Genomic DNA, 15,058 nt, shown 5'->3' with positions numbered 1-15,058 from the left:
AATTATCGTCTTATTATCTTAAAAAATAATTTATTTATAGAATAATATTGAAAAATCACAATAATTTGCATGAAAATAGTTTATTAGTAAAATAAAAGTTAATTGATTGACCATAAAATTTAATTTAACGGTAAATTTGTAATTGAATATGTTTTTACAGCTTAATTTAAAATCTGTTTACAGCTTAATTTGAAAGCAACTGAAAATGTAAGTCATAGGAAACAAAACAAAGCTCATCAAGAAGATAGAAATAGAGACACACAAAAAAGGACAGATGATACCATTTATGCAATTCCTATAAAAAAAAACGTGAATTTTGTTTCTTTTTTAGAATACTAAATTTTACTTTTTCAAACAATTTGTAGACATATATTTGACGAAAATTAAATAAATAAAAGTTTTAGATAAATTTAAGAAAAAATTGGTCAATAAGAATAAAGAAGAAGAACATACCAAATTTATCTGTTAGGAATTTAAGAATAATACACAGAAAGAATTAAAATTGTTTTAAAGGTAGTTATTTAATCTATTCAAACCGATTTTTTTTTAAATAAACTATTTGTATAAAATAAATCAATTTTTTTTAAACCATATAATAACACGTGTCATATAATAACATGTGTCAACCATCCAAAAGCAACTTCACCTGCAGTCGATTACAGGTGAGTTTCCACCTTCAAATAAACCTTGTTTACTCTTCTTTGTTTTGTTAGTCGTAATAACAGTAGACCAGCACCCTATGGATAGACCCTACGAGGACCAATTTAAGCAAACCAATTACAAGCACGCTAAACCACCAAATCAGATCTACAAAAAAACAAGCATAAATATCTAACGGAAAAGGACCGAAAATCCTACACCACTCAAACTAGCCAAAAGGTTTAAGATCAAACACCAATACCATCACAAGAAAAACATTCGAGTCAAGGAAACCGAGATCCAAGTTCTGTCACTAGTCATAGAATTTATGTCAAAGTTTGTCTTTTTTTTTAGGAAGATGTTGGCAACTTGTAATATGCTTTTAGGATCAATGTCTTGCATACTTTTATATTTTGAATTGGAATATCCCTCTTATTTTGTTATTAGAAATATTCTAATTGGACAAGACTATATTATGCCACTTTTGTAAAAGTGTTAATTGTGATAAACAATGGTTTGGTTTACATAAAGTTCCTGGTCCTTTAAGATTCTTAATATTCTTTCCCCATGGTAGAACTCTCATAAGTTATAGATTATCTTGATGTAATGGACAAATTCAATTCCTCTTATTTGAAATGGAAATATTTTTTTTATTTTGAGTGAAAATCTTTTATCTTAAACATTTATGTATTATTATATAGTACAGATTATTCAAGACAGGAATATTTTTAAGGAGACAATCAGGGATATTTTAAAAGATTAAATAAGACTTTAGAGACATTAACTTTACAAAGTTTGTGAATTAAGTACAGTTTTATTGAGTTAAGAAATTAATTAAATTAATTAGTGATGACAAACGTTATTTTTGGGCAAAATAAATAATTAGTGTTGATTAATTATATTTACTTATTACTAATTGTTTATTGTTGCAGGCCAAATTTCAATAGCCCAAATGGAACAAAAACCAATCAACAAAATATTGGGCTGAAAGCAAAATTAAAAGCTCAAGAAAAAGCAAAGAAAGAAGCCAAAGAAATCAAATCGGGCCAAGCATATCAATACCCGATCCAAGCCCGATCTGGTTTCAGAAAAACAAATCCCTCTCTTTTGCTTAACCAAAAGCAACGTTCATCTCTCTTTTGTCCTAGTCAAATCAGAGTTTCAGAAAAGTAAGAAAGAGAAAGAGAGAGAGCTTCTTCACCAAGCTAGTCACCAAAGAAGCAAGAGAGAGAAGGATTAAGCTTGAAAGGCAGATATCAAATCACCCAGTTCAAACCCAATCAAGCTTAGGTTAAAGTTAACCCATTTCCTCTTGCATGCATCAAATCTTCATCTCTTCTTCTCAACTCTCTACTCTATCCAAAAATGGCATTCAAGGGAAAGTTGTTCTCTGCCCTATTCTGCTTTACATCTACGGTCACAAGTTATACTTGGGGACCAAGTAGTTTCTCAATGGCTAAGATCAAGTTGACCATTGGAAGATTTATATGGTTGCTGTATTATGGCTTTCGGTCAAGGTGAGGAAGTCAAAAGCAAAGCTTCTACTCTAAGGTTTAATGAGAAAAAGTGATTCTGTGGGTTGGTGAAGCTCAAGGCTCAAGGTGTTGACCTTGGAAGAAGAACCAAGTAACATACAAGGAGATAAAAGAGGTTTGCTGTTCATTCATAAACCAAGGAGAGAAAACCAGAGTGTGAGAACAGTGTTCTGTAAAGAAGTTCCTCTACTTGGATAATGCTTTCTTTCAAAGAAGCATTCGGCCAATACTGAAGAACTCAAGCTGAGGTTTGCGAATCTGGTTTTGCACATAGCAAAGAGGCTGCTGATGAAGTCAATCTCCTTCATGTTTTACTAATTGTAATGTACGTTTCTAAGTTTATCTTTCTGTAATTTCTTGAGAGAAAAGGCATTGTGAGAAAGCTTAAGAAAAAGCCATGAGTGAAAAAAGGCTGAGAGATATACTTGAGAGAAAAGCCTAGAGTTATTCTCTGATTTCTTTAGGTATGTTTATGTCTTGTATCTTGTACCTGTGAGGTATCCTTTTCTTAGTTGGGTTAGCACTAAGAGGGAATAGTTAGGTATTAGCATAGCCAATATCAAGTTAGGTTAGAACTTGAGTGTGAAAGGATTGGGTCAATCCTGTGAAATTAGTGTATGTAATACTGTTAACTATAGTGAAATTCTTCCATAGTTGTGGAGGAGACTGGACGTAGGTTGCATAGCACAAGGCAACCGAACCAGGATACATGCTGGTGTTAGCTTTTCTCTTCTCTACTGTGTTCTGTTTTCTGATATTCATGAGACAAAATTAAATTGTCTCATAAATTTCCGCTGCTGAGTACAAACAGAATCAGAATTGAAAGTTTGTTTTAAAAGGATAATAACAGCAACTTAAAAGGAAGGCATAGATTCAACCCCCTTCTCTAAGCCTACCACAACCTTCAATTGGTATCAGGAGCTAAGGTCTCAAGAATCAAGCTTAACCGCTTGGAGCAAAGATCAAATGGCGAACAACTTGGGCACAACCACAGTTGCCTACACCCTCACTGAAGGCCAGTCAAACAACCGGCCACCTTTCTTCAACGGGAAGAACTACTCCTACTGGAAAGAAATGATAAGGATTTTCATCCAATCCATTGACTACAACATATGGAAGATTGTTGTGAGCGGTCCCAAGATCCCAACAAAAATAAGTGCTGATGGAGTGGTGACTCCAAAAGAAGAAGCTGAATGGAATGAAGATGATAAGAAGAAGATAGAGCTGAATGCTAAAGCAATCAACCTTCTTCACTGTGCTATCAGCTTTGAAGAGTACCGGAAGGTATCTAGATGCAAGACAGCCAAAGAAATCTGGGAAAAACTCCAGGTTACACACGAAGGCACCAAACAAGTAAAAGAAACGAGGATTGATATGCTGCGAAAAGAGTACGAGATGTTTAGCATGAAGGATGGAGAAAGCATTGATGAAGCGTTTGAGAGATTCTCAATCATAATCAACAACTTTGATGCTCTGGGTACAAACTATGCAGAACAAACTTTGGTGAGAAAACTCCTTAGAAGCCTCACAAAAGAATGGGAAAACACTGTCACTGTCCTAACCGAGAGTAACAACATAAGTCCCATAACCTATGATGAGCTGAGAGAAAAACTCATTGCCTATGAAGCCACACACACAAACACAGACTCAAAGAAAAAGGGAATAGCCCTCAAGTCACAAATAGAACCGAAAGAGAGTGAGTCTAGTGATGGTATTTCAGATGACGAGCTTTTGTTTTTTGCTAGGAGATTTAGAAGGATGATGAAGAACAAGGGCAAATACAAGGGTTCAATTTCAAAGGAGCACAAGATCGACTTGAGCAAGGTGACGTGCCATCACTACAAGGAGGCTGGACATTTCAAGCTAAACTGTCTAAAGCTCAAGAAGGAGGACAAAGGCAAGAAGAAAAGGAAGAGAGTACTCATGGCAGCTTGGGAGGATCTTGAGAATGACTCAAATGAAGAAGAAGAATATGAAGGAGATGACAAAGACTGCTTCATGGCTGGAAACAACAATCTTGATGAGGTAAATTATTATGATTTGACCATTGAGGATTTACATGCTATTTTTGATGATCTTACTTTAAACACCTCAAAACTGCTTGACAAGTACAATGAGTGCAGATCTGAAAGAGATGTGTTAAGAGCTGAAAATGATTTTTTAAAAGAAAAGGTGAAGGAAACTGAATGTGCTTTGGACATCATTGAAGAAAACAGATTTCTAAAATCTGAACTTGAAAAATTAAAAGGAAAGCACATTGTGGATCCTTCTCATGAGTTAATTGCTGAAAATGAAAGATTAAATAATATGATTAAAAGGCTGAATGGTGACTTAGCAAAATTTGCTCAAGGTTCTAGTAACTTGGACAAATTACTTGCAAGTCAAAGACCATTGTTTGAAAAATCTGGTTTAGGCTACATAGCTAAGGAAGATGCAGTTTCCAACACTTCCTCTATAAAATTTGTGGCTTCTTCATCAAATACCAAATCCATACCAAACAAATCAGGTATCGGATATGTGCCAACTTGTGAAGAAAAATCTGATGAAGAATACACAAGTGAAGCTGAGCCTTCACCAAGAACTGGTCCGAGTTCAAACCGGCCAGGTTTGGGTTACATTTCAAAAAATGAGGCTGCTTTCAAGAAACCACCATTTTACAGCAAAATCTCATTTTCGAAAGGTAAAAATGTTCAAAAAAATTCTGGTGAAAATGCTTTTGCAAAGAGGAATAACTTTAATAAAAATCAGTTTGTCAAAAGAAATGCATCTTCTCCAAAAACCAGAAAATTTCAACACTTTAATCAGTTCAAGGAATATAACTCACCTCAATTTCAGCGACACACATCAGAAAATCATTGTGTAAATTGCAAGAAATTTGGTCACTCATATGCACAATGTTTCATTGAAAAGAGAGTTGTAGGAAACAAAGTTTATAATGTTGTTTGTGATTTCAATGCTCTTAGGCAACCAAGATGGATTAACTTCAGAGGATCCAAATTAATTTGGATACCTAAGGCTACTTGAAACTCTTCATGCAGATTTGCCTAGCATCCAAGAACAAAAAGGACATGTGGTACATGGATAGTGGATGTTCAAGGCACATGACTGGAAGGTCAACTTACTTCATCAAACTAAATAAGTATGATGGAGGTTTTGTGACTTTTGGAGATGATGGTAAAGGTAAAATCATTGCTGTTGGAAAAGTAGGTAATGAGCAATCTACTTTCAGTGATGATGTACTTTTGGTATGTGGTTTAAAGCACAATCTTTTGAGTATAAGTCAGCTGTGTGATTTAGGATATTTAGTTGTTTTCAAAAGGCTTGAATGCTGTGTTGTTAATGAAAAGACAAATAAAGTGATGTTTGTTGCCAAGCGTTTCAATAATATGTATGGACTTACTCTTGATGAACTAAAGGATCAAAATGTAGCTTGTCTTCACTCTAAAGAATCTGAAAAGTGGTTATGGCACAAGAGATTGGGCCATGCAAGTATGTTTCAAATAAACAAACTTGTAAAGAAAGAATTAGTAAGAGGTCTTCCTTTGATAAAGTTTGACAAAGATATCACTTGTGATGCTTGCCAAATGGGAAAACAAACAAAAAGTTCTTTTAAACCAAAGGAAGACATCTCTACTAAAAGACCACTTGAGTTGCTACACATTGATTTATTTGGTCCAACAAGAACTCAAAGCCTAGGTAGTAAACATTATGGTTTAGTAATTGTGGATGACTATACTAGGTTTGGTTGGGTTTTATTTCTTGCACACAAAAATGAAGCCTTTTCGGTTTTTGAACCTTTTTGCAAGAAAATTCAAAATGAAAAGGATTTGAAAATCTCTTCTATAAGAAGTGATTATGGAACTGAATTTGAAAATAATTTGTTTGAATCCTTTTGTGAGGAATTTGGAATATCTCACAACTTCTCTTGTCCAAGAATACCACAACAAAATGGTATTGTAGAAAGAAGAAATAGAAGCATACAAGAGATGACAACAGCTATGCTTTGTGAGAGTAATGTTCCAAAATTTCTTTGGGCTGAAGCAGTTAACACAGCTTGCCACATTTTAAATAGAACAATCATAAGGAAATTTTTGAAGAAAATCCCTTATGAACTTTGGAAAGGCTACCCACCAAACTTAGACTACTTATACATCTTTGGATGCAAATTTTTTGTTTTAAATAACAAAGAAAATTTGAGAAAATTTGATCCAAAGGCTTATGAGTGTTTGTTTGTAGGATATTCCACAACTAGTAAAGCATATAGGGTTTATCATCAAGATGCTAGAATTATTGAGGAGTCCATACATGTTATATTCTGTGATACTAACTTGGTGCAAAGCATTTTGGAAGATTGTGATGCAGGAAATCAAGCTCAAAAGGAAGTTGAAACTGTGCAAAATCAAGAGAAAGGACATTCTGGTCAAACTGAACCAGAAACTGCAACTGCTGAAAATTCGAGAGACAATTCCATTTTGTCTCATGAATCTGAAGAAAATCCTAAAGCTAGCAGCACCCAGAATCCCTTGGTATCTCAATCTGCATCCAAGTCCACCAGACCTCGTGAATGGAGATTCTTAAAGAATTATCCTGAGGAATTTGTCATTGGAGACGTCTCTCATGGAGTGCAAACAAGGTCTTCCACTAGAAAGGTAAATGAAGGATCAAACATTGCCCTTCTTTCACAAATTAAGCCTCAAAATGTCAAGGAAGCACTCAGTGACCCTTCTTGGGTTAAAGCTATGGAGGATGAGCTTCTTGAGTTTGAAAAGAACAAAGTATGGACTTTGGTTCCAAGGCCAAGTGGAAAGAAAGTGACCGGCACCAAGTGGATCTTTCGGAACAAGTTGGGAAAAGATGGTAGCATTGTAAGAAACAAGGCAAGGCTAGTGGCACAAGGATATGACCAAGAAGAAGGAATAGACTTTGATGAATCCTTTGCCCCTGTTGCCCGAATGGAAGCCATAAGACTTCTCTTAGCTTATGCTGCACATTGTGATTTTAAATTATATCAAATGGATGTGAAATATGCATTTTTAAATGGAGTGATAGATAGAGAAGTGTATGTGGAGCAGCCTCCTGATTTTGAAAATAAAGAGCATTTTGATCATGTTTTCAAATTATCTAAAGCTCTATATGGTTTAAGACAAGCTCCTAGAGCGTGGTATGAGAGACTTAGCTCTTTTCTTTTGAAAAATGATTTTTAAAGAGGCAACACTGACACAACTCTAGTTATCAAGAACTCTAATGATTCTTTTATTCTAGTCCAAATATATGTTGATGACATTATTTTTGGATCAGCAAATGAATCCCTTTGTTCTGAATTTGGAAAACTCATGACAAGTGAATTTGACATGAGTATAATGGGTGAACTTAATTTCTTCCTTGGGCTGCAAATTAAACAAACTGAAAAAAGTATTTTCATTCATCAAGAAAAGTATGCCAATGAATTAGTTAAGAAATTTGGTATGGAAAATGCCAAACCCATGGGAACTCCCATGCATCCTAGTTCTAAATTAGATAAAGGAGAAACTGAGAAAGATGTTGATGAGACTAGGTATAGAGGAATGATTGATTCTCTTATGTACTTAACTTTCTCTAGGCCTGATATTGTGCAAAGTGTTGGATTGTGTTCTAGGTTCCAATCCAAACCTAAAGAGTCACATCTTTCTGCAGTTAAAAGGATCATTAGATATGTTCATGGCACATCTAATTTTGGTCTTTGGTATCCTAAGATTGATGATTTTTCTGTAGTTGGTTATTGTGATGCAGATTTTGCTGGTGATAGAGTTGATAGAATGAGCACTTCTGGTTTATGTTATTTCCTTGGAAAGTCATTGAATGTTTGGTCAAGTAAAAAGCAACCAACAGTGGCCTTATCTACTGCAGAGGCTGAGTATATTGCTGCTTCTTCTTGTTGTTCTCAGCTTTTATGGTTAAAAACACAGCTTGCTGATTACAAATTAAAGGCTGAAAATATTCCCTTGATGTGTGATAATATGAGTGCCATTAATATTTCTAAAAATCCAATTTTGCACTCTAGGACTAAGCATATTGAAGTGAAATTTCACTCAATAAGAGAACATGTCCAAAAAGGGGATATTTGCATTCAATTTGTTAAATCAGAGGAGCAATTAGCAGATATTTTTACAAAACCATTAGCTGAGGATAGATTCTGCATGCTTAGGACTTGTCTAGGAATTTTGAGTTATGATTCTTTATTTGAAAAGTGCTGATGTATTTGCTGGAGCTTTTTGTCTCATAAACAGGTATGAGACAATTATGGGCAGGTGATGAACGTTTCCTTCAAGTCAGCGTGTACTGGGCTTACTTCAAGTGAAAAATTGATCTGGAATAACCTCAAATCAGATCTAGGTAGTCCTAAATGTTTAATTAAATCCAAATTACCTCAGAGCCCAAATATGAATGTTACAATTTTTTATTAAAATTTTTTTGGTTGGCCTGTGTGTTTAATTTTTTAAAGGTTTTTTTAATATTTTTTGTCCAAAAATATTTTCAGTTTGGTTTAATTTTTTAATTTTAAGGATTTCAAAAATTTAAAATTAAAAAAAATTTCCTTGTTTTTAAAATAAAATCAAATCTTTCTTTTATGAGGTCATGTCTTTTCAAGTCTTTTCAAAAGTGATGCAGTTGCATGGTTTTAGAAATCTTCTTTTTGGGTACGGTTACCAACACTCCCTCTCTTCCCTCTATAACTCCTTCTCTATCCCTTCGGTTTTCACCACTACCCTCATTTCTCTTTTCTTCTTAAATCAAAAACCACCAAATGAGGAAGAAAACCATAGCACACAAACCTCCTCGTGAAAAGGTGTATAAACTTCCATCCAAGAGTTCCACTCGCTCCCAAGACAAAACCTTCACACTTTCACCATCTCCTCCTATCTCTCCTCCTCGCACTGCTCCCATGGCGTGAACTAAGACCACGCCAAGGTACCCTGCCCCTGCCAAGCCGACACCACCACCGAAAGTCACAACATCCAAGCCAGGGTCATTGAAACCGAGTTCATCCAAAGGGAAGTGACCAACCGCACCAGAACCTCCACCTGAGTCCACACAACCAAAGCCTAGGTCTGTTCCATCACGTTCTCAAAAAGGTAAAACTCGAGTTCCTCTTAAGTCAGTTAAAGAACCAGACATTGGCCCTTTTGATCACAAAGCTCACTTTTTGACTTCTCATTCGAACTATAACCTTTATAGATTCAAATCTACCATGAACAATGATTTTTATGAAGGGGTTATCTCGTACCCTATGTCCCTCTTTTCTCGCTGATTTGCCATCTTTGAAAAGAAAAGGTTTTCCATTTGTTGATAACTTGATTTTTTTGGACTGGAATCACCTTTTTGATATTAAAAAGCCTGTTTATCCCTTGTTGGTCAAAGAATTTTATGCAAACATGACTTATCATGAAGGCACTGCTCACTCATATGTAAAGAACCAAGACATAGTTTTAAATAATGAAACTATCAGTGATGCTTTGAAGTACACTGATGTTGGGCCTTGTGCTTACACTTCGGTTAAGTGAGATGAAGGTGTTGGAATTTCTTATCATGATGCATTTGTAAATCATGTTGCTTGTATGCGAAGTTTGTATTCGTAGGTTTTGATGAATGACAAACCAACAAAAGACATGAAAGACAAACCAACAAACAACTTGAATGAACAAGCATGTTGAAAGATCAACCAACATTCAACGTTGAGGAATGAAGAGTTGAAAGTAACACAACAACAACAAGAAACTCAAGTCCACAACATTTGAAGACAAGTATAGTGTCTTAGGACTTAGGTAACTTCTTGTTAAGAACCAATTGCTAAATCTCTCAACACACACTCACAAAATGTTTTGATGCACATCTTGCAATTCGATGCTAGCCAAATGGTTTAAAAACTTGTTTTCAAAGGTACAAAAGCATAGGAATTGACTCCAACAAGTTTGAGATCAATCCTAAGCATTTTGAAGTGATTTTAAGCCATTCTTTAAGGTTTGCATCGATGCACACTCATCTTGCATCGATGCAAAACATGCAACGACTTGTTGCATCGATGCAAAGATGTTTGCATCGATGCAACCTAGCTGAAAATTCAAATTTCAGCTTCAAAGACACATTTGCATCGATGCAAAGTGTTATGCATCGATGCAAATGATTCAAAAACATAAAAAACGGCTAGTTTTATCAAAACGGCTCCATCCCATTAACTCCCCAACGTTTCTAAGGTTTGGGGAGTCTATAAATAGATGGATTGAAGCCTTATTTCATACATGTGAGTACTTGCAAACTATCTTGTTCATATTCTTTCATTCTACACATTTTTAAGGTGTTATAATACACGATTTGAGAGAGCAATATCAATTGGTTCAATAGTGCTAAACTTGTAATCATACACTCTTCTAGAGAGTACTCATTTCATCTCAACAATTCCTTGAGAATTGTTTTCTTGTAACACTTTGTAAATTGGAGTGTGATCTCCAAGGTTGAGTCAAGAGTTATAAACACTATAGTCGGTGAGGATACCAAAGAAGTATACTAAGTACTCAAGGCAAATCTTAGAGAAGGTATCTCTAAGTGGAGTAGGTTAGTATACGAGTGGTGATCATATACCGTGAGGTGTTAGAAACTAAGGACTCGGATTGTAAAAGGTTTTGCGCGAGCACCTTGAAGCTTGGCAATAGTGGAACTTCTCAATAGCGATTGAGAAAGAAAGTGGACGTAGGACAAGGATTGTGCCGAACCACTCTAAATAGCGTTTGCATCTCTCCAAACTCATCTCTTCTATATTATTGTCTTTTACCTTTGAGCAAATAAATTGTGATCGAAAAGTAGCTTCGTAAGTACTTAAGAAATAGCTTAAGTCCGATTGGTGAAAAGCTTGATCAATTTATTTGAGTTGGTGTCTATTGGAAAGTAAAAGCTCCTTATAAATGCTTAGCAATTGAGTTAAGCTCTTGGAAAAATACTAGTACAATAACACTTTTGTATATTGTCTTTAACTTTCGCAAAAAGATTCATTGTTGTTGCAATACTCAATTCACCCCCCCTCTTGAGTAATTGTGCATAGGTTCTACAAGTGGCATCAGAGCTTAACCCTTTGAAAGACTTAACCGTTTAAGGGAAAAGATCATGGCAAGCACAAGCTTTAACAACAACAACACTAGTGAAGGTAACTCAACCGCTACACCTCCTCTTTTTAGCGAAACAAATTACTCTTATTGGAAAAATAAGATGAGAATTTGGATCCGTTCTCAAGATGTGAGAATTTGGAAAGTGATTGAGAATGGAAATCACATTCCAACAAAGACAACAAGCGCTAAAGAAGGAGAAGTCTCCGTCTTAAAGCAAGTACCGAAAGGAGAAAATGAATATAGTGACGATGATTGGAAGAAAGTGGCAATGAATGATAAAGCCATCAACTTCATTCATTGTGCACTTAACAAGCATGATTATATGAAGATCTCTACATGTGAAACCGCTAAAGAGATTTGGGATAAACTCCAAATCACTTACGAAGGAACCGACCACATTAAAGAAACAAAGGTACCAAAATGCTATGAGTGTGGAGAAGTTGGACACATTAAACCCAATTGTCCAAAACTTCAAAAGGAGGACAAAAACAAGAAATTTAAGAAGAAGGAGAAAGCATACATATCATGGGAGAACGAGGATGAATCCGACTCCGATGACGACGAGGTTGCAAATCTTTGCTTAATGGCAAGCGAAGAAAAGGTTAGTGATGACAACTCCACTTCTTTTAATTTACAAGATGAATATGATGCCTTACTTGAGGTGTACACAAAACTTACCCAAGATTATTCTCTCCTAAAGAAAAAGAATATGGATCTTTTAAAACAAAATGAGATGTTGAAAAACGAGAATATCAATCTTGGAAAAGATAAGTGTAGCACAAGTAGTGATCCATACAAATCTTGTAAAATGCATGAAAATAAAATCACAAATCTTAAGAACAGTTTAGCTAAGTTCAATGAATCTTCAAAGAACTTAGATAAAATGTTGAAAAACCAAAAGCATGTTCATAATAAGGAAGGTTTAGGTTTTGAAAAAGGAAAATTTAAAAATACTAAAACTCCTATTAGGCAACCGCAAGCCCAAAAGGCAAGCATGCCTAAAAGGAATGATGCCTTTAAACATCCTCCTCAACATGCTTCATTTAGAAATTATAATCACAATGCATATAGATCAAAAGATGTTGCATTTAGGAAACAACCTAGGCAACCATTTAGAAACATGCATAGGATGCATAATCCAAATGTCATATGTCATTATTGTAATAAAGTAGGTCATATAGCACCCGTATGCTTTACTAGAATTAAACATATAAACTTTCGTAGTCAAGATACGAGATGGGCACCTTATGGGCATTATGCTCATACTAACCATCAAGGACCCAAATTCACTTGGGTACCTAAATCCCAATTTTAATTGTTTTGTAGGTACGTGTTGGAGCTAAGGATACAAATTGGTATGTTGATAGTGGATGCTCCAAACACATGACCGGCGATGAATCAAAGTTCACCGCAATAGAGCCTACAAACGGAGGAAACGTGATCTATGGAGACAACAACACCGGCAAAGTAATCGGCGTTGGAAAAGTTGGTAAAAATTCTTCTACCTCCATAGATAATGTTATACTTGTCAAAGGTCTCAAACATAATCTCATTAGTGTTAGCCAATTTTGTGACAAAGGAAACTTAGTCACCTTTAATTCAAAAAGTTGTTTGATAAAAAGGCAAGACACTAATGAAATTGTGCTAATTGGGCACCGTGTTGACAATGTATACATGATTAATCTAGATGAAGTTTCCTCAAATGATGTGAAATGCCTTGTTAGTAAAAATGATAAAACTTGGTATCTTGGATTCTAATCTAATATGATTTGTTTTGAATTCATTGTATTTATATTGCTATTTTTATATCTCTTACTAACTTAAGCATTGGAGATATCCAATTAGCCATTGTTTTGTAGGTTTATGAGTTGATGAATGAGTGATTAATCTTGAGGTAGATTGAAGTATTTGAAGATTATAAACAATGGAGGATCAACAAATTGAAGATTTTTTTAACATCAAGTCACTTTTTTATTGCTTTATGTTTATTTGATTATATGAATTGTTAAACTAACTCCTAGTAAGCTAAGGATTTCTATTATGGTTTAAATACTTTGATATTTTCTTCATAATTTTGTTTAATGATTAATGCTTGTATGCTTATTTGGTGAATAACTCAAAATAGGCTTGGTACCCCTATTTTAAGTTAATATGCATGCTTTATTATATTTCACTTATTTAGGGGGAATTATGCATGCTTGTTATATATATAAAAAGAGGAAATCAAATTCTTTTTGAAAGGGGGAATATCTCATCCTTGAAATTAATAGAGAAATTGAACTTTAAAAAAAAAAAAAAATTCATTGTTTTATGCATGCTTCTATGACACATTTCAAACTCCTTTCTTTTTGATAATGTCAAAAGGGGGAAGAAAAGTTTGAGGATATAAGTTTGAGGATATTTGAAGTTTTGAACTTTTGAAAAAGAAGAAGTTTGAGGATTTAAAAAGAAGAAATAAGTTTGCGAAACAATGATTTCAAAAAGACTTCCGCTAAGCAAAAACTTTTGATATCTAAATCGTTTTCTTTGATAAACGCCCTTTAAGGGAACAAATGCACATATTTAGGGGGAACTCCTGCAAAATTTTTGAAAGAAGTCTTCTCCAAAGTTTTCTATAAAACAAAGTGCATTATTGTTGCTTTCAAAATCATTTATAAATGCATATCCTCAAAATTGGTTTGTCATTATCAAAAAGGGGGAAATTGTAAATCATGTTGCTTGTATGCGAAGTTTGTATTCGTAGGTTTTGATGAATGACAAACCAACAAAAGACATGAAAGACAAACCAACAAACAACTTGAATGAACAAGCATGTTGAAAGATCAACCAACATTCAACGTTGAGGAATGAAGAGTTGAAAGCAACACAACAACAACAAGAAACTCAAGTCCACAACATTTGAAGACAAGTATAGTGTCTTAGGACTTAGGTAACTTCTTGTTAAGAACCAATTGCTAAATCTCTCAACACACACTCACAAAATGTTTTGATGCACATCTTGCAATTCGATGCTAGCCAAATGGTTTAAAAACTTGTTTTCAAAGGTACAAAAGCATAGGAATTGACTCCAACAAGTTTGAGATCAATCCTAAGCATTTTGAAGTGATTTTAAGCCATTCTTTAAGGTTTGCATCGATGCACACTCATCTTGCATCGATGCAAAACATGCAACGACTTGTTGCATCGATGCAAAGATGTTTGCATCGATGCAACCTAGCTGAAAATTCAAATTTCAGCTTCAAAGACACATTTGCATCGATGCAAAGTGTTATGCATCGATGCAAATGATTCAAAAACATAAAAAACGGCTAGTTTTATCAAAACGGCTCCATCCCATTAACTCCCCAACGTTTCTAAGGTTTGGGGAGTCTATAAATAGATGGATTGAAGCCTTATTTCATACATGTGAGTACTTGCAAACTATCTTGTTCATATTCTTTCATTCTACACATTTTTAAGGTGTTATAATACACGATTTGAGAGAGCAATATCAATTGGTTCAATAGTGCTAAACTTGTAATCATACACTCTTCTAGAGAGTACTCATTTCATCTCAACAATTCCTTGAGAATTTTTTTCTTGTAACACTTTGTAAATTGGAGTGTGATCTCCAAGGTTGAGTCAAGAGTTATAAACACTATAGTCGGTGAGGATACCAAAGAAGTATACTAAGTACTCAAGGCAAATCTTAGAGAAGGTATCTCTAAGTGGAGTAGGTTAGTATACGAGTGGTGATCATATACCGTG

The sequence above is a fragment of the Arachis hypogaea genome, chromosome 14, assembly GCF_003086295.3.
Source record: "Arachis hypogaea cultivar Tifrunner chromosome 14, arahy.Tifrunner.gnm2.J5K5, whole genome shotgun sequence".
NCBI lineage: Eukaryota > Viridiplantae > Streptophyta > Magnoliopsida > Fabales > Fabaceae > Arachis > Arachis hypogaea.
This window is presented reverse-complemented; position numbering follows the sequence as displayed.